At 42.8% G+C, this 26278-nt stretch overlaps 1 protein-coding gene across 3 annotated transcripts in view; it reads right to left on the reverse strand.

The window, feature by feature from the left end:
* The window catches only part of zfhx3b (zinc finger homeobox 3b), a 311598-nt gene that overhangs the window by 117957 nt on the left and 167363 nt on the right, over nt 1-26278 (reverse strand). Inside the window, exon 1 of one of the 3 annotated variants that reach the window (XM_007570444.2) lies at nt 21693-22127. The exons of the other annotated variants lie outside the window; for them this stretch is intronic. The gene's annotated coding sequence lies outside the window, so the exon portion shown is untranslated. Of the gene's footprint in view, nt 1-21692; nt 22128-26278 lie in introns of those variants that run through there. 3 annotated transcript variants of the gene reach the window in all.

Raw genomic sequence — 26278 nt, forward strand, 5'->3', positions numbered from 1 at the left:
CACGGTTCTTCTCTTGTATGGCTTACTTTGGGCAAAACTGACATATCACTTCAGCTTAATACGCTTGGACAACATTGACGGCTGTGAGAAGAAACTTTTTTGACGAAAGAAAGCGTGGAATTTAAGTTTTGCATGCGTATCCGCCACACATCAGCTTCTGAGGTTAACTTATTTTCTTCCAAAATAGTGCCTTGAGAGTTAACTTATCGCTCTGACTCAGGTGTACGGGACAAGTCCAGACAGGCGACTGGCAACTCAGAACACACCAAAAGGGATCTTCACGGCCCACAAAAATGGTGATATTTCAATGGAGCAAGAAGGTCTAACCAAACAAAGTGAGAAGAGAAAAGACAAACGCCTCCTTGACAGCATTTTTGTCTTTGTTGAATCAAAGCAGGAGACGATAAAAGAAACACCCAACAAAACAGCCATTCATAAAAATAAAAAATAAAAAAAAATACCACACTTGGGTGCCTGTGGCGAACAAGGGAGGGGAACAGACTGAGGATTGGGTTCATGGGTCAGTTAGTGAACAAAGCAAAAGGTAGATTTACACAGCATTTTCAACAGAAGCCTGTGCTCTATCTGTCTTACTCCCCGCCCCACCTTCCCTCTCTCTCTTTATGTGTACATGTGAGGAACCAGCAGGCTGGAAGCTCTCCCAGGACCCAGATGCGCTCTGTCAACACCGAGATTCCAGAGAGGAAGCAGGGCTTTACAGCAGCAAGCAGCGCGCGCACACACAGCCAGAACCTGCAAAGACCGGGAGCCAGGAGAGAACAACCTGCTCCATGTAAACACAGACCTCCCTGTCCTCTGCCTGAGCCACTGGTTCTGCTTCCTCACCCCGAATGGAGAAAGCTGCTGCAGCTGCAGCAACATAATCCTGGTGGTGGTGTAGTGAGCCACAGAGTTCCTCCTGCCTCGCTGGGCCCCCTTCTCTGCCTGCCACCGTCAAGAGGTAAATAGCTATTGGCTGCTCAATAAGTGGCTTCAGTGTGTTGGAGTAAGGGGCCTTTTTTCCTCCACACTCTCCCAGACTTGACAAGCATGTATTGACAGAGCAGTTACACACTAACCCATTGGGGGAAATCCTCCACATTGTGCCCCAGGCAGCTGATAAATGGAACTCATACAGTACCTGTAAGCATGATCTCCTAGGCGTGGGCCTGGAAAGGTGAATTTTCGCATACAAGCGGCTCAATATTACAATACTAATGCAGACACGGAAGGAAAATGGGGGGTTTTAAGACACATAATGTGATGACCAATAGGATGGAGCGAAACGGGAATGAAGAGAAGGCATCACACCAAAGAATGTTGATGTTTCAAACACTGATATTCCGGTATAATGTTTCAGCAAAAACGATTCATGAAAACTACGAACAGAGTCCAATGCGTGCAATGTGTTATGGTTACCTAAATACTAGCAGTATGAGTTTGGAAATGTCCGTTTCAAACGAATATGAAGATCACATGGGACAACGAGAGTCACTGCTGTCCACGAGAGAAGCCTGGTCAGACAGGTGGCGTCAGCACTGAAGCCACCAACATCGAGGTGGTGCCAAGTCCCCTCCTTCCCTTCAACTCCCTTTCATGTTCGACCCACCGCTGATAAATAGCTACTGGTGCAGCACTTGCTTTCACTTTGTGATATGATGTCAGTAACCTTCATTGATCTGTTGGAGGGTAGGCACGCCTTATCGCTGCCTCTCCCCTTGTGATATACTGTGATCCAGGACCCTGACTGCTTTTTAATACACTGCACTTTAGGTAACCGTGTCGCAGGCTAACCACCTCAGCGACTAAACACCTGAGGCCATATTTTACGCCAGCACTGAGATGGCCACACAGATTATGGAGAAACTAACTCTGGAAGAGCCTGCAATGCCAAACGAGGACACTGGCTAAGGCAGAAAAGCAGAGCTGTGACGAATTTTCTGGTTTGATTATGTATAATGTTAGACCTTTATGGGCCAGGAAGAGTATACAGAAGAGAGTACGACTGAAAAGTCGGACTCTGCAAAAAAGATATCTTGTGAAATAGAGTATGATATTCCTCATCAACGAGATCAACCCATTGCATTTGCCCCCTAAATCTTTACAATCCTCTTTGCTTCCAGTTGGATCCTTTCAATCCTGTGGCTTTGTTCAAGGAACTACCTGTGCTGTGTTTTTAAGTCTAATCAAGCACCTCTGTCAGAACATAGAGCATGTGTGTTGACAGAGCACAAGACTCTATGCAGGATTGAATTAGTGCTGACAGATACTTCCTCCCACCAGATTTATACATGTACCTACTCAGAGACAACGACTGAGCTGATTGGCAGGAGTTTCGTCCACATTATATGAACCTTTTAGCAAACAAAACAACAAAAGGTTGCCACGTATCATGTTGGGCAATGATCGGTTAGGTATAGGGTGGATTGCAATTACAAAATCAGGGCAGTGATTATGGTAATTAAGAGAAAAGCTCAAAGTCATTCATATCTGAGTTATTTATTCTATATAATTAATACACACCGAAGCACAGTCCAGCCAACAAAAACACCCATGTACACGGATTGGAGAAGGCTGCAGATAAATAAGACTGGGCGACTAGCAAGAGAATTATCCCAACTATTGATTTTAGCTGTTGGGTATTACAGAAGGAAACAGCGGGTTTATCAGGCCAAGATCCCTCTGCACTTTTACTAACTAAACGAGTATTTTCCGGGCTTATCAGGCAAAAAGCCTATTACTGATGCTCTCAGCCTCCCCCACAAGCAGACAAAGGGAGACGTTGGCCACTATTATGTAGCCATTGCATGAGTTGGATTATGTCACACTTTTGGAGACCTGCTATACTTATTTAGCCAATCACAAAACCAGAAAAAGATGCTAACAGAGTCTCCTTTAACATGACACCCCTCAGGGGTATTGCACACTTTATTATATTTATGTATATTTACAGTTATCTGCTAATGGACTTGTGACCTCCTCAACAATCTGCTCTCCATCTTGCTCTTCCACTATCTCTCTGTATCTTTCTCTGGGTCAATGTCATTTTTATGGCTTCTGTATATGAGAAATACAGGCAGAGATAATGGGAAGAGCTATAATCCCTGAGTGGAACCTAATTCTGGTCTTAATCACAAAGCGTAAAAAGTATATGTTTTAATTAAGGCCTTCAAAGATACCTGTGGAGGTACCTCTAGTGATGTCTTATCTATGTTCTAGAAATACCGGCCGCTCTGTAGCTCCTGATGTGAATTGAAACTTCACTTGTTGTTTTAATCTGAAATTATACTCAGACATTTTGAATGAATTCAGATTTCCCAATATTAATAATGAACAAGAACTGAGACAGAAAATCTCCCCTCAGCATTTACTGTGGAAATCCATAAACTGATCAATGCACAATCCCAAGGATTGTCTTAATACATATAAAATATGGACAATACTATATGCTTGTACGAATGTCCGTGAATGTACTGTGCTGTAAAACGATCTCAAGGAGATGAGATTATAATTGAAAAAAATAAAACATAAGGTTTCATGATTTGCATTCCTTATCACAGACAAAGAGTGGGCAGAAAAAAAAAGGTTATTGACAAACTGCAAAACAGAACAAAGTCATAAAGAAATGAAACAACATCCTATTGGATCAACCTAATTAAAAATACATCATGGATTTATATGGCATTTTGGAAAATTGTAACTACTATGTTGGTCCCGCTTAAACTACCAGAAAAAAAAACATTTATCTAGTGAGTGTGAACAAAGTTGTCATGGTCCATTCTACAGGGGATTTCATGAGGTAAACCACCAGCTTTACTGGTGAGGAGTGGCGCTCATTGTGTCACTGGAGGAGGATGGAGATCCAAGTTCAAACTTGGCATCGTCAAAGGGGAGGCGCTTAAACTGCCAACTGGCCTGCCTTTATGTCTCCAAGTCAGCCCTGTAATTTGCTTGGAGCGGAGATAAATCTTATCTCAGAGACCTGATTAAGTTTTTAATTTACACACCAATCAATAGCCCAGGTCTATTGGCAATGTGTCTAAAACTCTATTTACCAAAGGATTCCCTGCTATCAATTGATCAAGGACCCGGCAGTCATAAATTACGGGAACACGTGTGTGCGTGAGCGAGAGAGAGGGGGAGACACAGGAGAAAACGAGAAATTACGGGAAGAGGGAGAAATTGAATGAGGCTGAACATATTTGGCTGATTTTTAGAGAATAATGCAAAGATAAGCCGCTAACACCTGGGAGCACGTGACCTGGGAGCAAGACAAACACGGAAAAGTCACTTTAAGCTGCTTTTAAAGGTCTCCCCAAACATCATCCAGTGACAAGAAGCTGAGTGACTTTCCAAAGATTCCCACCCAACGTGGCCACGCTAAATATCTGGACAAGTGAGACAGACACCCCGGCGCTTCCGGCCCGTCCTGCATGAGTGCCATTAGCTGTTTACAGAGTCTACTTTCCCAACAGAATAGTAAAAGAAGAATTTGCAGGGCCTGGGATCCACAAAACAGAGCGACTACATGCAGCTCTCATGCTGTGGTCCATAGAATCCTTCCTGGAAAAAGATCTGTCTTTATTACATCCAGGATCAGAGGTTTCATGTTGATTCATGCAGTCTGAAGTTTAAGATTTGACTTGTCAGAGCGGCAAAGGTGTGATTCTGTTAGGACACGACGCCACTTCATGTTTTACAAACAGTTAGAGGGGACAGACACAATCCAGCCCCTCTCTTCCATTCCCATATAAAGGAAGTGAAGGGGAGGGAAAGGAGGGCAAGCGTTATCACCGTGGAGAAAGTGTCGTCATGGCGGTTCTGCTCTGACCCTGCTGACTCGCCAATTCCTTTACATGAGATCATTTTGGACAGCTGACCTCAATATCACTGTGCTCTGAGGATGAAACAGATCCGGTGGAACTTCTTAGTCCCTGTGCCCTGCTGCCAAAATATTAGCAGGATGCACATTTACAGTTTTTTTTTCCCAGCACAAACATTAACAGGAATTAAAGGAATTCCCAGAATAAAGTGAGCCCTTCAACTTCCTCCCCCATGGCTATACTCAGTATAAAGTAAAAAAAACAAAACAAAAACAAAAACAAACTATTTTTATAGTTGTGAACAGGACAGGCAAACTGCCATAGTACATTTCCGGCTTGTACTTAAAATTACAACATACAATCATAATGGAGAAAAACAATTTTGTAACAAATGTTTAGGCGGAAGTTCTGCACTACTTTATCATTAGTGGAGAAGCTGTCTGGTAAAATCAGGCATAAACATGTGTCAGAATTACATGTAATTATAGTTGGAAAAACTTCCGCATGAGAGCATGAATCACCTCTGCAGCTGGCTGGCGTGGCAGGAGAAAAAACAGTACCCTGCTATCCTCACCTTCAAAACTGCAGAGGGGGAGGGGTGCAAGCCACGGGAGACGTGCTGTCTAAAGAAGACAGACAGTCTCATACGAAGTCAGAGCAGCCGGCTTGCTGGTCCTCTGTTGGATTATCTAAAGAGCCACCGACGGATATGTGTAATCAGCCCCATCCCCATGTTTCTCTCTCACTCTCTGCCTCTCTGGCTAATGTCTCCGCCTGATTCGATTGAGGCAATTAGGCAGTAATCTATAGAGCTAGGGAGTGATGGAAACATTTCCCACTGTCCTCCTCATGTTTCTCAGAGCTGCTATAATTAGCTAACTTTGTTTCTCATTAAACATCAAAGGAGTATTTACATACCCAGATCCAATTTGGCTCTATGGAGCCCAGCCCATTTAAACCATTGTGGAATCCTGAAACATGTCTTTAAACATAGCAATGAGGGAGCTGCAATTTACCATTAATTCAATCAGAGACGTGTTTAAATAAGTAAGACACAATGGATCTTGAGGCTACAGAGCACAAGTAGTTAAAGACAAAAAGGCAAATTTGTGTTCAGAAACCAGCTTGGATGGTAAGTTTAAATCAGAGGGTTGTTGGACAAACATAAACTTCATAAACGGTCTGTGTTAAACGTAATTTGTAATCACCCAGCTTTTTATAGAAATGCATACATTCGTTGTTCTAACTTCAACTGAGAGGGTCTGTGAGTGTTTTATGTTGCATAGTAAAAAGAAGTTCCACTAGATTTGAATTCCTAGAGTATACAAGATACATTGAACTAAGACATAATGTACCTTCTCAACATCCATCCCAGCAACTCAAACCTAATTTCTTCTGACTATAAATGAGACACATTGTGATGTGCTGGACATACGCACAATATGCACATTGTATGGACATTGAATATCCAGACTATTTCCTGCTTTGCGATGCTAGATTTCCAAACTTCCTAAGCATGCCTCAGAATGACTTAACTCATAATATATACATCCAGATATAAATATGTAAATTAGCCCCACCTCTGACTTCATGGTTGTCAAGGCGGCAGCTGCTCACCCTTAATTCCACTTAAACATACTCCATCTTTGACGTGACAAGTATAACAATGATTTGCACCACATGAGCTACTGATATGTTGCTAATGTTAAACAAACAGTCACATTAGTTCCTACTCCGCAAGTCTATGAGACTGGTTAACTAAGTTTGTTTTATGAGCAAAATTTAGGCTGTCTTAATTTATGCCTTCTAAGATTGTTCCCACGGTTCCTGTTTCAAGAGCATAAACCAAGGGATAGACAGCACATTTTGTTCATAAATTAAAAAGGTGCAACCCCTAAAACTTTGATGTTTTTGTATCTTAGCCAGTTGTTAGCATGGTTGCCTCCTAGCAAGGACGTCCCAGTGAAACAGCCTTGAGTTTGCATATTCTCCCCGTGCAGGCTCGAGTTTTCTCCAGCTATTCTGGCTGCAACTCAAAGTTCAAAAGCATGAATGTAAACGTTGACTGCTCACTCTAAATTGCCGAAAGGTATGAGTGCAAGCATGAATGGTTGTTTGTCCTGTGTGTCACTCACTGGTCACTGGAGATAGGTTCCAACACCCCCATGACCCTGCAAGAAGTGAGCAGATACTGGTAACTTCATACAAACAGATTCCCTCATTGAGCACACATACACAGAAAGGCAGACACAGTAATGGAGAGCCCAGGAAATTCAAAGGATTCTTTAAGTGGAAATGCAGACGCCATATTTCTCTCAGTCATAAAAAGCCAAATATGTCGATGTGAAATGTAAATAATGCCCCCAGAACAAAGTCGTTACTTATTAAGCAACTTGAATCTCACAGAGCAACTCAACATCACACAAAACTAGTCGCCAAGGCTTCGTTTGTCTTGGTGATTAAACTAAGACAAAACTGGTCACCAAGACTGGTGATGTTGACGCTAGCAGGCGCAGTCCAAACACTCGGCGAATGAAAGAGATGGAACAACACCACCAACGCAATTTCAGCTTGATTTCAATTCACATATCATTTCAAATTAGGATCACATGTAGTGGACTCAGCATGGATAAACACTATTAAAGAGAATTTCACTAAGATACAGTTCCCGTGATAGCTTGGCTTACAATGCTTGGCAAGTCCAACTTCATTTTACACATATTTAATAGTCAGTTGCAACCTGTTGATGTGCAATAAATATCAAAAGCTTTAAAACATTTACTTTGTTTTATTTTTCTACAAATGTAGGAATAATTTAATGTGTAATTATGTATGTAATTTAATTGGTATCTTGTTTTATGTCACACAATAACATTTGAATGGTTTAGATTAATGTACAGTTTCCTGTTTTTAATTTGTTCTGTTAAGTGTGTGTTTATTGAATATTCAGTTTTATAATAAGCATTTGAACATGCATTTTATAATTTAACAAGAAGGTGACCCAAATGCTTTTACATATATAAACATGTTTGCTGGTCCTCTCAATGCTTTCTCATTTAATTAGTTACTTTTTGGAAACTGTAACTTAGTTACTAACTGAGTTGCTTTTTCAAAGAAATAACTTCATTCTATAGCTAATTACTTTTTAAAGTAAGTTATCCCACGCTGCCCAAGATTTATATAACTCTATTATTGTTAGGGTACTATGAGTAAATAGGCAACACTGTAGCCAGTTTTGAAAGAAAAAAACAAAAACAAATTCAATTAGCTGAATTCCAGCCCGACACAAATTTACTTTGTCAGTTGTGCTTTAGCAGTAATTCGTGCTTCCGAAAACAGACACCATCTCAGTAAAAACAATCTCTTTTAAACCATTACCTGGTAAAGGTCATGAAAATTACTTTAAAAAGTTATTGGTTGCCACAACACTCAGATCAGATCTGCCTGTGGTTCCTCCTCATGAGGTCTGACAAAATGAAAATGTTCAAACTCATGCATTGTGCAATATAATCCTAATTCCTGCAGTTGTGATTTAACCCTCAAATGAAGCAATGAAAAAAAAAGGTGTAGATGAGCAGGCTGATTATTAGTGGAATGCACAAGTAAACAGTATGAGGGGCAGGGCTGCATGTAGAAGACCAGATGGGCTGGCAGGGGGGCTTTTCCTGGGAAAAAGCTGTGCAATCCCTCCTCCTCTTCTGTTCCCCTCTGCTCCTGTGTGCAGGACTGCAGCTAGCCTGGCCTGAGCAGCAGAGGGTTAACTGCAATGCCTGGTAGCAGGCATGAAAAAAAGTGAAACAATAAAATAATGGCAGTGAGTGAATGCTCAAAGGCAGGGGGCACAGTGGGTGTGGGAGTGAGGGGGTCTCGCCATAGGCTCCTGCAGATGTTGCTGGGCTTCTGGGGGTCACACAATCATGCGTATAAGCATTCCTGATAGAGGGAGCTTGGATTAGGGAGCTGAATGCCTTTCTCAACTCTGTCAGAGTTTGAACATGCCGGAGAAGCCAAGAGGAGGCAGAGAAATCCCAGAAATGTGGAAAAGTGGAAATGTGCTGAGGAAAGGTGAGAACATGAGTGTAGAAGAAGAAGAAAGGCAAACTGAACGAGCAACCACAATGCCGAAGGTAAAAAAAAAAAGGAGGGGATAAAACGGCAAACAATGAGTACGACTGACAAAGAAATTGAGCAAAACAGGTTTGAAAAAATAATGAAACAGTTTAACAAACAGACAGCAAGGAGAAATGGAGCAAATGATAATGTCGTAGGTTTGCAAGGGGAGAACGTTTGAAACGAACATTTCTATTTGTAGCTGAATGAGTGAATGAGCAAAGACAAAACAGTGTGCTTTCTTTGTATGTCTGCGTGAGAGAGAGAGAGAAAAAGAGAGAGAGAGACACAGAGAGAGATGAAACAAAAGCTTTTCAGAGTGGATGTATGCTGTTCTGTCCCTTTTTTCCCAGGACAGAGGTCTGGAGAGGCCTCATATTTCTAGCTGCTGTCAGGCCAGGGTGAGAGGCAGAGGCAGAAAGGGGCAGCTGTTTTCTAGAAGGTAGCCCTTCCCCACACATGGCCTTTGATCCACTTTGGTTTCTTTGGCCAAACGATCTCCCATCCCCCTATCTCATATTTATAAGTATACATAGGAATGTATTTATGCGATGGCCTACGTCAAACGAAAGTATAGTTAGCGCAGAAAGGCACACGAGTGGTGGCAAAACGTGGAACCAACTCTGAAACTTAGGTGGTAAACCAAACTGAGAAGAAACGCGAAACCAGAGCTTTGTTCTCTTCCCCTCTCTTTGTTTTAGACAAGACAAATAATTTCTCTGGAATGCAGCTGCGCTGGTATCTGCTGCTATGTTTTCAACACTTTTTAGAGCATAATGGGGAATAAAGAAACCATTGTAAAACAGGAGCTCTTATTATGCTTAGCTCTTCTCCAACGACTACTTCCCTAAGTAGTAAAGGAGTTAGATTAACTGCAGATATTTGTTTCACTTTATTTTGATGGAAGAAGATTAAAAAGCAAAAATGCAGGGGCAAGTAAGGAAATGCACAAGTGGTTCCAAAAACTGCCCAAATTTGGCAGTTTTATACCCAAACAGATTGATTATAAAGCCAGACTTTGGCTGTCATTTTTAAATAGCAGTCTAAATCAGAAAGTTCTGCTTGCCCGAATACTGACAAACTTAATCATCGGTTCAACAAACAACAATCTTACAGAAACGTCAAAATGTTTTGTTCCAAAATGTGATCCACTTTCATCTCCGACCTCCAGATTCAGTCCAAGCATAAAACAAATCCACACTTTTAATTCCCCTTTATTTCAAACTCTTACTGCATGCAGTCATATCATCACGCTAGTTCCAGCAGAAAGGAGTAATAACTAAAAAGGTCCCAGCTCATCGGTTTTCTGATTCGACAAACAAAAAAATAAAAAAAAATAAAAAATTTGGGAAAATAAACAAACACACCAGTCACAATAATAGCAAACACAAATTTTCATATGCGACAGTTGAGGCAGGTGAACCTTTGTCCCCCATCCAGCGACTATCCGTCACTCCACAAGTTAATATTTGCTTCTGCCTGCTCATAAATTTGCATCGCATTAGAACCTGACCTAAATGCATTTTTTATCACCCAAAGTAATTAGCCGAGCATTAGTTGTAAGCGAGAGTGAGAGGACGGCGAGGCTGAAGCCTCCCTAAATGGGTGGTGGCTAGCCCAAAGCTGTAGGCAGGGTGGCTACGGAGTGAAGCGGAGCTCGGCCACCAGATAAAAGAGGAAGTAAACATGGCCAGAGTGCTGCCTCTTTAATCTGCTACATTAACTCCAGCACTACAAGGGGAGGAGCCAGCAAGCAGGCAAACAGCACAGCCACATAAAAGGGGAGTGTCAATGAGGGGGTAATAAGGAAAGACAATGAGTAAACAAGCAGGGGAAGTCCAGGCCCGGTGTGCTAGAAACTCCCTGCCTCTCAGTGCGTGGCACACACAAAGACCCTGCTGTAATTAGCCACCCCAATAGGTTGTTTAGCATTTGCATATAAATACCCTCACAGGCAAACGCTAAACACGCTGACACAAGCCATGCCAAAAACAGACGTTCGCCACACCTCTACCCCTCCAGGAGGTCTCAGGGGTCCACTTATGCAGGGGATGCCCCCTCCCTCCGCCCTGTGCTTGCTTGTACCCACTACAGGCAAGCTGGCATCTATTTAAAAAAGAAAAAGAAGAAAAAAAAAGGCACACCAGAGTGCAGCGGCTCAGTTCTTGTTTCTAGAGGGATTGTGAAACACTGCAGCCAGGCTTCCTGTTGAATGCCCACATACCCATCTGTCATGTGAAAGTGCATTTTCCCCAGACCACACGGTGCAACGAGACAGTGCAGCTGGCAGTTTGCTGTTTTATGCGTTTGTGTTAAAAAGTAAGAGGAATATGATGAAGGACTCCTGATGATGATTTGAAAATCTCCAGCCAAACATCTGCGCACGTTTGCATAATGAGCAAAGCAATGGGGTCCGTGAGAAATAAAAGTCGGGTCTTGATCGGGATCAAAACGAATGGGCTCGTTTAATTGCACCCCGCCAGGTGGGAAACAGGAGAAGACCAAGATGACGGCCGCAACCAGTAACCAATTAAACTCCCGTTTTCAGATGTTGTGTGCGTTTCAGGATTCATCAACCTCCTCTACTGCCTGTTGTTTTCATGAGTGAAACGTGAGAAAACTTAAAGAAAGGAAGGAAGTGATGAGACTGGTGCCTGCCCTCCCCCTGCCCTGACCACCTCCTCCTTCTTTTCTCTCCCTCCCTACAAAACCCAGATTCTCTCCAGTGTAAACAAAGACCGTGTAATCCACACACTCGTCCTGCTCCTGGCACCGCTAGGAGTGAGAAAGCGTAGGGCTCCTGCAGCATACGAGGGCTGCTTCCTGTGTTAATCCTCAGCACAGAGAGCAACTTCACTGGCCCTGCTTGCATGCAGCAGGGTCTCTCTGAGCTCTGCGTTTGGCACAGGAAGACCTCAGAACGAAGAGCTATCGTTTTTATGCCTTCGACCACAAAGCTAAACACTCAATTCTCACCTGCCGTGTGGCCTGTTGTTCCCCATCAGGGCATGATCCAACATGAGGAAACACCTGGCTGAAACAAAAAAGCAAGCTGTAAGAGGAGCCTTTATTTTTTTTACCCCTCCTCCTATAAAAAAAAAAAAAAAAGCTTGTCTGACAAACAAGGACAACTGAATTGAGAAAACGGAATACTCTTTATTTACTCTGCTGGTTCTGAGCTACCTACAATGGTTCAGTAAGGGGGGTGAGTGGGGAGGAAAAAAAGTGCTTCATGAGCAGATGTGCAATGATAGCAGAGAGGAAGGAAAAAGCAGGGCATATCTGGTCAAAAGATTGGCACTTAGCACGCGAGAAGAGGAGAGAAACTGTTGAAACAGCCAGTATCCGTTTTGAGCCTCGCTCTTACCTCAGGTTGACTTCCTATGTGTGGTCAGTGAGCGTATTGTTTTATCGCTTCACTTGACAATACATATACACCACTTGTTACCACCTGGGTAAAACTGAAATGTCAAACGTTGAGCTTTGCTGGAAAATGTCGCCTTTAATTAAACCGAAACTGAGCCATAGCAGACCTGTGGCCGTGCAGCAGGTGACGAGGTGATACAGGGGATGCTTTACACCTGAGCCGCCATAATAAATGTGCATAACGCTTTCTTAGGCATCTATTAGACTCCCCATTCAGAGAAGGAGGAGAGAGGAAAAAAATAATAATAATAACAACAGTGTGGGCTAGCCGAGGGACTCCATCCTCATTCATTAAACAGTAGGGGGAAAATGAACGCCATGGTGACCAGACAAGGCAGATGACGTCACAAAGCCGAGGTCACCAGTCTGTTGCGACCGTCTAGCCCTCAGTCGGCCCCTTGGGATCTCCCTCACTCCCCCCCTCAGCCTATTGGTCCAAGCTAAGCTCTGTGGTCCTGGATATCAGAATGAAAACAGTCAGAGTGCGGGGTGTCAGAAATGTATTCGTTCATTTTAATGAAACATCAGCTATGGAATGAATTACAGCCACTGGATAAATATATACATCTAATTTTTAAATCAATGTATTTTTGTGAGGAGAAGACTAGAGGATGCCTCATCCTCCTCCTCGGGCTACATACACAAATATCTGTGTTTTTGTGTTGCTGCATGGGAACCTTCCCCTCTCTAATCAATTTATTATGAGGAACTGAAGTCCTCATGTTTGTTCATTTAACACAGAGAAAATGAAAAACAACATTTGTTTCTGGTACGGTGGGATCCAGCTTGAGAACCAGGCATGTTCTTGTGAGGGAAAGGAAAAGCAAGAGAGGATAGGGGGAGAGATTGAGGCACACACGAAGGGGAAAAAAAAGACCCCCACCCACTCCCTCTCGGTATAAACATAAAGGTGTAATATAATGTGGCTTTGAGGAAATATGGCTTTAATTGCAGCAGGGCGTAACATTTAATACGGCCTGTATGACACCTGGCAAAAATGGTTTACGCTCCGGACGGTGCCAATTATAATTCAGCCAATGAGGAATCTTTCATAAATCCACCAACATGCTCACTGCAAGCACTAGATGCTTATTTGACAAGATGAGATGGGGCGGGATGGCGACAGGCGCACATGCAGTATATCTTCTTTTTAATTACAATGTCTGCAGAGGTGGAACTCTGCTATAAACAATCATCTGTGCAATCAGACGCAAAAGCACTAACACTTAGCCGTATAGCAGCTCGTTCTAAAACCGAGAAACTGGATTATTTGGAGAACGTTGGTCTCGCTGGTCCAATGGCTAATCTAAATTCTTCTTCTTTTTTTTTTTTTTTTTTTAAATACTCACGTAGACCCATAGCTTAAAGCTGGGGGCGTATAAATCTGCAAATCGTCTATCTTTTATTTGCCGGACATAGCAGTGGGAGATCCTCATTCAATTTTATAATGCCGATCTGGCAGTGGTGTCGGTCAGATCAGTGCAGATATTTACAGGCACTCATGAGAGCCAGAAACACTCCACTGAATATATATACAAGATTATCAGCATTCTGCTGAATTTAATCATAGAAATATTAAACGTGCATTTTTCACAGGTGTTATTTAAAAACGTAGCCTTTTTTTTTTCCCCTTCCCCAAGACTGCAGGTGCTAACAGAACCATCGCATCTATCTTCTAATACAACCTGGTATAATCTTCTCTTATTATGAGCATTCTGTGTTTGCTACAAAAGCAAATAAAATGAACTAAAATGCCGTTCAGACGTGTGCACGTCTCAGAAAGGATCCACTATGTGAGCCTATTCTCACGCGGACTAGCCTTGCATGAGCAATAAAGAGATATAATAGCAAAAACAAGGATGTGCAGTATATGTAGGCATGCGGCGCATACACACTGCACAGCGATGCAGGAAAAGAGAAGAAATAAAGCAGCAGAAGCTGAAAGAGAGCACACTTCAGAGGACTATGGAGGCTGCAGCACTTAGAGGCCATTTTATTGCTTTGCTGTGGTCAAGTGAGGTGCACCGAGCTCAATTCCACCACAACAATGGCAAAGAGGGCCGCAGAGACAAAAGAGGGCTATCCTTGCTTCTTAACCCCTTCACTACTGGCAGATCAGTGGCCTACGACACTGAGCCAACAGCATCAGATGCCTCAGGGGAAGATAGTGGAGCGACAGCCACATCCTGCACAATCTACCTGTCTTATTACAGCAGCTCCAAAGTACACATAGCTACAACAGTTATTTCTTTTTGTTCTAACAAAAATTATATATATATATTTAACAAAAATCCTAAGATAATCTATAAATATTTAGTAGAGGTCAGTTTGTTTTTGTGACCACCCAGAGACAGTAACCGAACCTCAGCTTCATACCAAAGCACATCACAGCCTTCTTCTCCACATCTCTCCACACATGCCCCTCCCAGTCTCCTTTTCTCTCCTCAAACAGGGAACTACACATTTGCAAGTGAATTACTCTTTTTGTTAAGATTTTTGTGCGTGTGTTTAAGGAAAAAAAAAAAAAATTGGGGAAAGAGGGTGTGTGTGTGTGTGTGTGAGAGGGAGAAGGAGTGCTCCTGCCATCGCCCTTTTCTTTTCTTCTCTCTATAATCCTGGGGAGGATAAGCTGTGAGGTACACAGAGAGGAAGTGCCACAGACCTGCTGGGGTCCAGCACATCCCAGCAGTGCATTCCTGCAGCCGTGGCTTATCAGACACACAGGGACGGGGAAAAACTGAACCAATTCCAACTACAATTGCTAAGACAAGTTTAAATTGGTAAATGTGAGGTCAAAAACTGAGCTCTGGCCTGGATCTTGCAAAACACACACACACAAAAAAAATGATAACCCACCCAACATGAAATAATACAATCTATTTGTCTATCTGCCTCATTGAAAATAATAAGCACCCACAGGTTGTGGCAGAGCAGTTATATAAATACTGCAAGGAAAATATTATTATTACTACTTTTAATAGTTTTTTTTGTCAAACAGACAAAATCTAATTGTAAACACACACACACACACACACACACACACACACACCCCACACACACACACGCAAACCATAACATAGCAACACTGAGTGACCCACCAACATATAATAGAGATTATCTAAAAAAAAACATGAACAATCTGACAGCAATGGCCCACCTTCTTCAAAACATATCCTATTTCTCACCGGTTTACAAAGCAGTCAGTCGAATCTTTGTCTCTCAGAAGACAAACACTATGTTTTTCTCAAAATATAAAAATCCAAATTCTTATTCCTTAACTTCATAAAGCAACAGATAACACGAAGCATGAAAGCAGGAGCAGTGCAGCTGTGGCAGTGTCAATTTGTTAGAGCTGTCACTCTCTCAAGCAGCCGTGCGCGCGCGCTCGCACACACTTACATTTGGGTTACACAATGGAGATTTCACAGACACAGATAAACAATGCGAGGGCAGTTATCACTCCACAGAGCACAGTAACACAGAGGAAGAGGAAGAGCATGACAAAGAAACAGGGGGAGGACAAAAAAGATGGCGTGTGTGTCGTCAGAGTCACAGGCCAGAGGGGCCCGCACATTGTTCCGCGGCTCGGCGTAGGGAGAAAGAGGCGACCTGGGCAGCCTCTGTCTAAGCGTCCTCCATGTTTTATGCATTCTGTCCTTTGTGATGATAAGCACCAGCGCGGAGGGTGGAATGTTGGCCTCCAGGGTCCAAAAAGAAGGGTGGGCTTATGAGGAGCAGCATGGGGGTAGAGGACGGGAGGGTGGTCGGGATGCAGCTCCGTTTTAATTTTTGCAGCCCTCAGAGCGTTCGCCGTCATCCCTGCCTGACCGGCGTACTGGCATACGCAGCTTCCGCAGACACATCTCAGAGCACGAGAGCTAGCCGCTGCTCCTGCTGCTTCAAACAGGATGGAGTCAGCACACTACTTTACCACAACACACACACACACACACACACACGCATGCACTCACACACACTTTGAGAATGCTGCCAGTCATGGATGGACTTGCATCACACAGAAATTCGACTCACAGTCAGTAAAGCAAAACAGAGAAAAAATAAATAAAAACAACAAAAAATTAAAACAGAGTTTATAAGTACGATGATAGCAGAGTCTAAGAAAAAGCTTGGCTTGCAAGCATACTAATAAACCTATTCCAGTAGTAGCATTCAACTCAAGGACACAAGAGCATATTATATTGTGTTTCTCTCAATGCAACAGCTTTAATTCATTGTAAGAAAAGAAATAGAATTATTTTTTTTTTAAATAAATATTTCACACATTGTTCAACCCCATTCTGTCATCTCGACAGTATCCACGAGTGAAGGGTGGAAAAAACAAAAAAAAGCATCTTTTGCTTTTGAGCTTCACCTATTTTTTCACATTATGACTAGTAGACAATCAGAATGTGGTTGCTGCATGACACCTAAATTCAGCTTTTTCCTGTAAGCTTGCCAAAATATTGATTAAAACCACAGCTATGCCATGAGAAGACCTTGACATAGAGCACACTTAAAAGAAAACTGATTTATTTACAGTGTCGACATACAAATAAATCCGGACGTTGCTGCTGCACAGACACACACATACGCGCGCACGCGCACCTACGCACACACACGCACACACACACACACACACACACAAGCTCGCGCGCTTGCGTACACAGGCTGTGACACATGTGCATCTTCTCAGTCATAAATCTTGTCTACCACAATGATTTAACCAAGATTGTTAACACGGTAACATGTTGTGAAAGAACAAACCACAAGAAACCCCGCCAACTTCACTTCAGAAAGATAAAAGACAGTCGACAGTGAGGCGGAATAAAAAAAAAAAGAGGCGAATTCTAAAGGAAACATGGAGGAGGGGGGGAATTTGAGAGACAAGCTGGGGATAGGGGGCTCTCTGCAGATGAAGAGGACACTCTGGACTGCTGGGATTAAGGATCAGGTGGAGGATTCATTCACACTGTAAGCATGCCTACATAAACACACCTGACCATCGCATCCATCCCACTCACAGTGTTGAGCTGGGACCACCGGCACCCCCCCACCCCCTCCCCACGCCCCCGAGCAGCTTGAACCCCATTCTGACAGCCATGACGAGTGTTTGCAGGACTCAGATGCAGCATGACTGGAAGAGTCGGTCGTATTGAAAAGCATACATCAGATGAAAAGCCCATCATCTGTGTCTGTCAGTCGCACTCATCCAAACATCCATACGGCTAATGGTGGAGACAAGACGCCTGCTCCGGCTTTTGGGTTTCAGAGAATACACACTCGACACAATTACAGGCATTTTATGATGCTGTGTCTCGGAAGAGGGGAACTAATTGGAAACGACCTGCAACTTATTTGGAGACATTGGAAATAAATAAGAAAACAAAATGGTGAATTAAAACAATTGTGTTAATAAGTATAAAAAAAAATTAAATGAAATAAAACACACACACTCTTTAATTCTCCTTTATGTGCATACGTATCTACCATGCAGTTCTCACTGCTTCTTTGCTGATTATTGCACGTATGCTCCCAGCCAGCTCCTCACCCAAAGAGGGCTCCCTCCGACCGAAGACGTGGCACCGATTTCCCCCCACAGTGCCACAACCCGAACACGAAGAGGTGGGAGTCGAGGAAGGGGAAATATGCAGAGATGCCGAGAATGAGATAGGAAGAACGAGACGCACCGGTGAGTGTGTGTGCGTATGTGTGTGTGTGTGTGTGTGGAGGCGAAGGGGTTATGACAGCCAGAGGCACTGTCTCTCCTTTCTCTGTGTAACCCCTTCAAGCCCCCCAGCTCTCCTCTGTCTCACGCCAAACCAAAAAGCAAGCCAATCCGTGATGACTGCGGCTCCCCCCTTTATCTCATTTACCCAACTGCTGGACGCTCTGTTCCCACTCATACAGTTAAATGGCATCTGAATTTTCTAAATATACCTCGCATCAAATGCTGCTACAGACGTGGGTCAAGTGCAAACGGTGGACAATGCAGATTCAATGGCCACTGACGTTTCAACACAACGACCTCCCTACGAGAAGCAGCCACAGCACCTCACATCTGCACTTTAACGCAGCTACTAAATGCAGAAGAGCTGCAAACAAAGCTCCTCTAGTCATTTAAATAAAATTGAAGAATGTTGTCACATTCACATCTGCAGCTTCAAAAAAAAAAAAAAGAAAGAAAACAAGTGAGCTACGTGCAATCACGGACGTATGTAAAATAAATTGAATAAATAATTAAAACATGCAACGACAAAATGAACCAAAATGGAGGGAAGCATGAATGAGAAGTCCTTTCATTCCCCCCTCAGATTAAAATGTGCCAGAATGTTGCTAAATTACGGTTAAATAAAATTTGACTATAACAAATAAAAGATTGAAAGGTGAATGTTTAAAAAAAAAAAAAAGAACCTATTTTGGACGTATTTATTTTTTTCAAATGCCTCTTTTCGAACCGTCACTGTCTAATTGGAATTCAGTGGAAAATAATTCCGAGTTAAGGATTCTGGAACTGCTGCCACCAACACCAAACAGAACACCTGGATGCATGCATTTTGTGAATAGAGAGTACATGGAAAAAAATAAAGCCCATGACATTTCCACACCTTTTCCTGGAACTGTTATAATTAAACATAAATATGAGAATGTGGCAAGACAGGAAAAAAAAAAAAAAAACAGGCAGGTGCAATGACAGTAAACATTTTCTGCTGTCTTTGTTTTGTAACAGAGGAGGGAGAGAAGGAGGAGGAAGATGGGAAGGAGGAGGAGAGGAGTGCTATCCTGTCAAACGGTGCAGGAAGGGAGATCATTGGTGGGTTTTTTTGTTTGTTTTTTTTGTTTTGTTTTTTTTGGTGGGGGTAGAGGGGAGAAGCGGCCTTCCTGTCCTACAGAGCATCTATAAGTTTCTGATCGTGGCAATCTGAAGTTGCCACTGCAGGCAAATGAAGCAGTGATGAAAAAGCCAGTGTCAGAAAATCCAAAGAAGGCAGAACCGAATTATGAAAAGTCATTTCGAATTGTGACCATTTCCGAAGAGAGCCAGAATCTTGCTTCCCTTTTTACTCCCATCTCCTGTATGAAAAGCAGGGATCCATTTACCTGACCTCTTCCTCTATGGCCCATGGCCATCTGACCTCTCTGCTCTCCCACCCTAACAGCCCTCCCCTCCTCTTCATTTGTAGATGGAGTTTCTCTCCCTGCTTGGTGATTAATTTTTATCAAAGCCGGCCCCATTTTTTTGATTCTCTCATCAATAAATAAATCCGTAATCCCACAGATGCTGACAACAGTGAGTCCCCTTTTTTTTTATCTGAGTTCTACCTGCTCCAAAAAATAATAATAAAAAAAAAAAAAAAAAAAAACCCCCCAACCAACAACTCAGATCAGCCTTTTTCTCCCAGCCAGACCCAACTCTCTCCCCATTATCCTCTTGGCTGTTTGCGAGGGGGTTTCCTTCTCTTTCTTTTTTATCTCTGTACTCACTCCATGACCCCTGTTCCCCTGTTTCTTGCTGTCTGACCTAAACCCCCCACCCCCACATCCACACCCCTTTGCACTCCCCGCAAACACACTCACTACTGCCACCCCACCACCACCACCACCTCAGCCTTCAGCTTTTACCCCAACAGTAGATATCCTGCCACTGTCTCTGTTCATCGCAAGAAAAGAAAAAAAAAATGCTTCCCCTTTTTTCCTGTTTTTCTCTGGGATAAAAAAAAACAATAATCATCGTTCTACCTTTCTTTTTTTTAATCTGTCTGTATTTCGAACCCTTCTTTCCTAAAACAATGTTTAAATATTACATTTATGGCGATTTTTGCATTTTAATGACTTGTGTTCTCTAATTATTTTGTGAGGTTATTGTCAAAAAAGGCCTCTTTCCCACTGCAGCCAGTTTTTTTTGTTTGTTTTTTTTCCTATTGCATTTGTTCTGATTTTGCGTATTTTGGCATTTTATTCTATTTTTGCTTTTATTTTTATTTTATTTTTTTTTTTTACATAAACTAATGCTGTAACTAAAAGCGACCCGCGGATGCAGCTTGCACCGCCATCTAAAGTTTCCGATGGTTACTTTGCATTAATTCTAACATCCTAAGATCAGATGTATAGGGCAGTATTGTGTTTTCTCTCCACGAGAAAGAAATATTCCCTTGAAAGTCAGAGTCGGTAGCCGAGTATAGTTCGAGGCAGCAGAGCCAGCCTCCCCGTCTCTTCCCTGAACCCACATGTCTGATCCCTCGTCACGCAGCCTGTCCGTGTGCGGGGTCCTGCTGATCCGCTCTTGTCACGCAGGAGACCCGGTGTTCCGTTTTTTTTTCTCCCAACCCCATCAACAACACCAACACCACATTCAACTCAACACCGAGCCCCCCTGATGCACGCACGCACGCACGCACATACATACACACACACACACACACGCTTGTCAATCGATCTGCATGTGACTTCGTCAGTGAATGAGCGAGAATCGAGTGAAAAACATCACCGAAAGGAGGCAAACAGCTGTTGTAAAAATAAAAAAAAGGGGCTAAAACACGGAGAAAGTGTTTGGGGGGGAAAAAGTGTGCGGCTGACGGAGCTGAGGCTGGGCGGAGGGATTGCACATTTCACACAAGAGACGTTGTCGGAGACGAACAAAACTGTCCTCAGCCAGAAGAGGATTTTATTAGAAATCGACGGTGGCGAAACTCTCTGGATGTGGAAAGTGTCAAATCTGTTCAGAAAAACAGAGCAGAAAGCGAGAGATGCTCCCCGTGTTTTCCCGGACGCCCACGGACCCACAGGCTGGACTTGGAGCTCCTTCCCTGGGCTGCGCTCATGTGGAGCTGCCGCTGCCCCTCGTCCGCTCTGCACAGCTTTCCCCCCCCCCACCACCACCACCTCCTTGTTGCATTTGTGCTTTAAAACACGTCTCTTAACTACCATTAGCCCTCCATACCCATTTCCCCGATCCCACCGCAGAAAACAAAACACGAATCCGTTTTTAAAACCGTGTTTTTCTACGATCAACTGCTCTGGAGTGGATCGCTGTCTTGCCCGTTTCTTATCTTCCATTCATGAGAGGAGGAGAGGACGGAACGCTCATGTAAACACAGGTAACGATACGAATGATCAAAAAAAAAAAAAGGGAAGATCGAGAATAAAAGCAAAGTATCTTGCATGAAAATGAACTTGTGATCGCCGGTCATCTCTCTAAAAGCGAGAATATAGCCGGGTCCGCCAGACGGTAAACCCCACGAACAGACAGAGTGGTTCAGATAAGTCACACAGCGAGAGAATAGGATCGTGGAAACAAGAGAGGAAAAAAGAGATAAACGCAAAGTTGAAACTTACAATTTCTCGCTGCCGCTTTGTGATCCTCGCTTTTTAATCCAGTATTGAGATGATTTAGCTAAAGATCCCATCAAGGCAGTCTCCTTTTGGTCAGTTTGCGCTTAGGGTGGCAAAAGAAAGATCATTGTTGTTGCGGAGTGTAAAAAACCGAAGTAGGTAGGCTACTATTAGTTGTTAAAGGCGATATAAAAATAATTTGGATGCAAAGCAGGCGATGAGTCTTGTGTTAGAGGGAGCGAGGAAGAGGTGAAAGTGAGATCTGATGATTGAAAAGAAAAAACTCTTTGGATCTTTATTCCTGCTAATTAGTTTCCTGCAAAAAATGGCTGTGATTAATTCAGTGCGCATGTGCTTCATTACACAGGCACGAAGGGAAGGGCTAATTAGCCGCCTTCTGGATCAATAAGATTCAGCAAAGGAGAGAGGCTCGGGAGAGAGAGGGAGGGAGGGAGGGAGATAGAGGAGGGAGGGAGGGAGGGAGGGATAGATACAAGTAGAAAAAAGAGGAAAGTAATGATCAGGAATTGAAAATATGGAATTACGAACAGCGGAAAGTAAGAGTTTGATTAGATGGAAGACAGTGAAAGTTAATGCGGGAGCGGGCAGCCTCAGCGGGCGAACACCGACGGCACTGGCGCACGTTTTTCCACCGCTTTTTTTTTTTTTTTTTTTTTTTTTTTTTTTTAAATAAATATAATATATGCCGTTTCGGCACAAAAGCGACTCCACTTGATTTTATTCCAACTATTTAGACTTCCCGGCTTGCATTTTAGTCGCTTCTAAAGTAGAGCCAGGGGTTGCGTTTCTGACGAGTTTTGCGATCGCTTTGACAACTTATTAAAAATCATAACTTTGACTTTCTGTTGAGAGCAAAACGGAAGCGACGAAACGCTCGGCAATCTGTACCACACACAACCATGTAAATGACCGATTATAAGCAAATAAAGTAAAAACTTTTTTTTTCTTTTTTTTTTTTTTGCGACAATAGAAGCTTGTTTAAAGCGCTTCCTTTACGCAGAACTGTACAGTAGCAGCAACACATGAGCTGGCACGGCGCAAGGGCTGCTGTTGTAATCTGCAAAGACCAGAGCTTATAGTAAATACCAGTGGCACCTGCATATTATCACAGCTAACTGTGTATTTGGACCGGTAAATATATATTTTACGCATTAAGAGTAAATACCTCAGTTCGGGAGCAGAAAATTAATATGAAGTTGTCCTGACGGCGCAGCTTCGGTGTTTTAACTTTGATAAAGTTCACGTAGTTCAACTTGAGTGATGCAGCCGGAAAATTTCTAAAAAAAAAAAAAAAAAAAAAAAAAAACTAACTTTTTTTTTTCTTCTCCTCAGAACATAAGGTTATAATAAAGAACAAGAAAAACACAACTCAGACCGATGAGTGCCTCTAATTATTAGACGTAAGTTATAGGTTGTATTGATTTAGAACTATAAAATGCTAAAAATCCAAGCTCTTGTCATATTTATTGAAATAATAAAATGTTGCCTTTAAAATGAAAAATCAGACACATTTTTAAAGGGATTGATAAAAGCGTCTCTGGTTTACCTTTTACCCTCAGCTCACAACACACGCGGATTTTTGTTGCTTCACAACACACTTGCGTAAAGAAAATGTCTCGGAATAGAGCACAATTTGGAATATTTTGCTTTCATTCAAAAAAGTGAAAGAAAATCACCAGAGCTGCTTGCGTTTGTACAGTATGTCTTGCAACTTCAGCTTGTCTCAGAAATACCTGCTTAAGCTTCAGTGCATTTTTTTCCATACACGTGTTCATGTTTCAAATCAAAATTAAGAAGATGTGTAAAGAAATATTTGCAAAAAATATGAATAGATTTGTTCTTACCAAGCACACCAGTGAAAGAAAGACCTGTGAGTGTAGGTGTGATGAACCAGCATGCCATCGTGACATCTGTTAGCAAACTTGTAGGAACACGTTGTCAATACGTGTGGGTTCACGTAAATAACAATAACTGTAAAAAAAAAAATGCGTGACTCAGACTGATCAGGACGTTTCTTGAGGTTCTGGCTGTATGTTTTGGATTTTTTTTTTTTTTTAGAAGAGTGTTAGTGTCCACATTATCAGTCTGATATCTCATTATAAGGTGATCAGAACTTAAGCAAACTGAACATTTGCAAACTTTTTAAGGACGTTATTCCCCCCTCCTTTACCCCCAGATGGATACTGTAGTGGAAAAAAAAAAAAAAAAAAAAAAACACTTGACTCTGTCATTGCACTTTTTAATCAGAATTTTTTGTTGGGTGTTTGAGAACGTGGACAACCCCTCTCTGTCTCATTTCTACACACTTTCTGTGCAAACAGCTCTCTGTGCTGAGCCCAAGTTACCGCGAACACAGGCAGCAGCTTTCACAGAACGCCTTCTGCTGATGGAAACAATACGGATTTGTTAGTGCACGACGTCAACGTGCTAAATTCCGATGCAGAGTTAATAGATAAAAGAAATACATTGTCGTATCTAGATGTTGCCTGAGAACGAACCTAAAAACTCGCACTGTTTAAGAAATCATAACTGGATTAAGAAAAATACCTGGTGTGTGCGTGTGTGTGTGCTTCATATTTGTGCTGGATAGAAATTCTTTCCGGTGTGTTTTTATTTTAAGGCTGCACCGGTTGAAGACCTCCGTGATGTTCTGCTTGAGAAGGATGGCTGATGAAATAAATAGACTATATTTTATGTTCTCCAAGGCCCTTTGACTTAAAGGTTAGAGAGGTTATGAAACCCCCCTACCCTCCCGGGATGCGGCGTTTCTACTGATCCAATAGCATATATTCCTTTGAAGAGACTCAAACTTTTTACATTGTAGCCTATATGGTCAGGACCCGACATCCCCCCACCTACCCCACCCTTTTCCATCACACTCTCCCTTTTTCCCTCACCCTTCCTCCCTCACTGTCCTCTCCTCTCTCTCCCTGCTGCTAAAATATATGGTGCTGTAACACGGCATTTCCTCGGCAGTCCACAAGCAGCGACAGCCACTGATACCTGTTTTTAAGCAACGCAGCATCTGCTGTATAGAATGCCCCCCCGCCCCCTCCTCAGAAATAAAAACTAAATAAATAAATCGCTCAAACTGCTTGCATTTTGTTTTTGTTTTTTGTTCTCCTCCCAATCGCTGCATGTGTGAGAGGCAGACTGCAGGAATCTCGAGGATTTGCGACGCATCTGCTCTCTCGGGAAGAAGGAGATTGTAAAAATGAATAGGTCGAAAATAGCGTGCTGGAGGAGTTAAAGGGGGCTACCAGATAATAAAAGAGTCTGGTGTAATTTGAGGCTTGCATGGAGGCAGCTTTCAGCCAGTCGCTCGCTCAAAGCCCTGCAACAATGCAAACTTCAGTTTACAAATTAATGCAAAGGCCTGATTGACATTACTCCATCAGTGGCCATATTGAGCACGGTGCGGGCTAAATCAAAAAAGGGAGCTGCCAGACGGAGGCCTTCATGCTTTTAGGGCCTATGCTTGAGTGAAAAGAGAAGAGAGGGTGTGTGTGTGTGTGTGTGGGGGGGGGGGGGGGGTTGACAGGGTCTGGGGCTTTTGTGTTGCCAGCATTCAATTGCGCCTCTCAGTGGGAAGGATAACTGTCCACGTGCCAGCCTCAATAGGCATGCATCGATGAGTGGCATTGCAAATTCAACGCAACCTGTGGCTATGACAGCCCGTGGATGTGACAAAGAAAGCCAGAGTGGCTTGAAATGCAAAGTGCTGCGTGGATGCGAGGGCGCGTGGAAGTGGTTGACCATCACCAGAGCTGCCAGAAACAAAAACAGCGCATTCAGACGGAGGGCCAAGCCCCATATAATCGCTCCTTGAAGAGATGGGAGGGAGGACAGGGGAGGAGGAGGGGGGGGGGTGTCGCAAGCAAGACGCACGTGCACGACTTGTCAGAAACATTTATTTTAATGTTTTCAAATTGAATTACAAGTTATTCTCTGCAGTGGGCCCCGGGCGCGGGCGCGCGCGCACGCACGCGAGCGTGTGTGAGCGTGCACGAGCGCGCGCAATCCCAGACAAAGCACAAAAGGAAACAGAGGAAATGAGCAGGGTTGAAAGTATTTAAAGATAAAAGCTGTGTTCGAGAAAAAGTCATATAACTTTATAAAGAGATAACGACTAATATATTTCGAAGGATTTGGGGGGATTTAAGATGTTCATAGGCTGTAATATTAACGACTCCACGGTGTGAGTTGTATGTTGAGGCTGTGGTAAACAGAGATGAAAAGGGCATCATAGTTTCTTTAGAATACACAGTGAGTGAGATTATGCTCTGAAAATATTTAAATTGGGAGAGAATGAGAACTCTGTACCTGATTTTAAAAACAGTACATATATTTTTTATTATTATTTTTGGTGGGTTGAAGAAAACATTTAGAAGCATGTTACATTCAGCAGAGCTAATAACAGGATGCTGGAAGACTTTAACGCCTCGCTTTTGCGTCTCTTGGAGATGCAGGAAAAAGGCGTCGCACATTATTCTATTTCAATAAAGTTAGTGCGCACTTTCACTAGACTTAAGCATCTTCAAGTACACGCGGCTCTTATTTTCATGCTG

Source organism: Poecilia formosa, unplaced genomic scaffold, assembly GCF_000485575.1.
Source record: "Poecilia formosa unplaced genomic scaffold, Poecilia_formosa-5.1.2 Scaffold261, whole genome shotgun sequence".
Lineage (NCBI taxonomy): Eukaryota > Metazoa > Chordata > Actinopteri > Cyprinodontiformes > Poeciliidae > Poecilia > Poecilia formosa.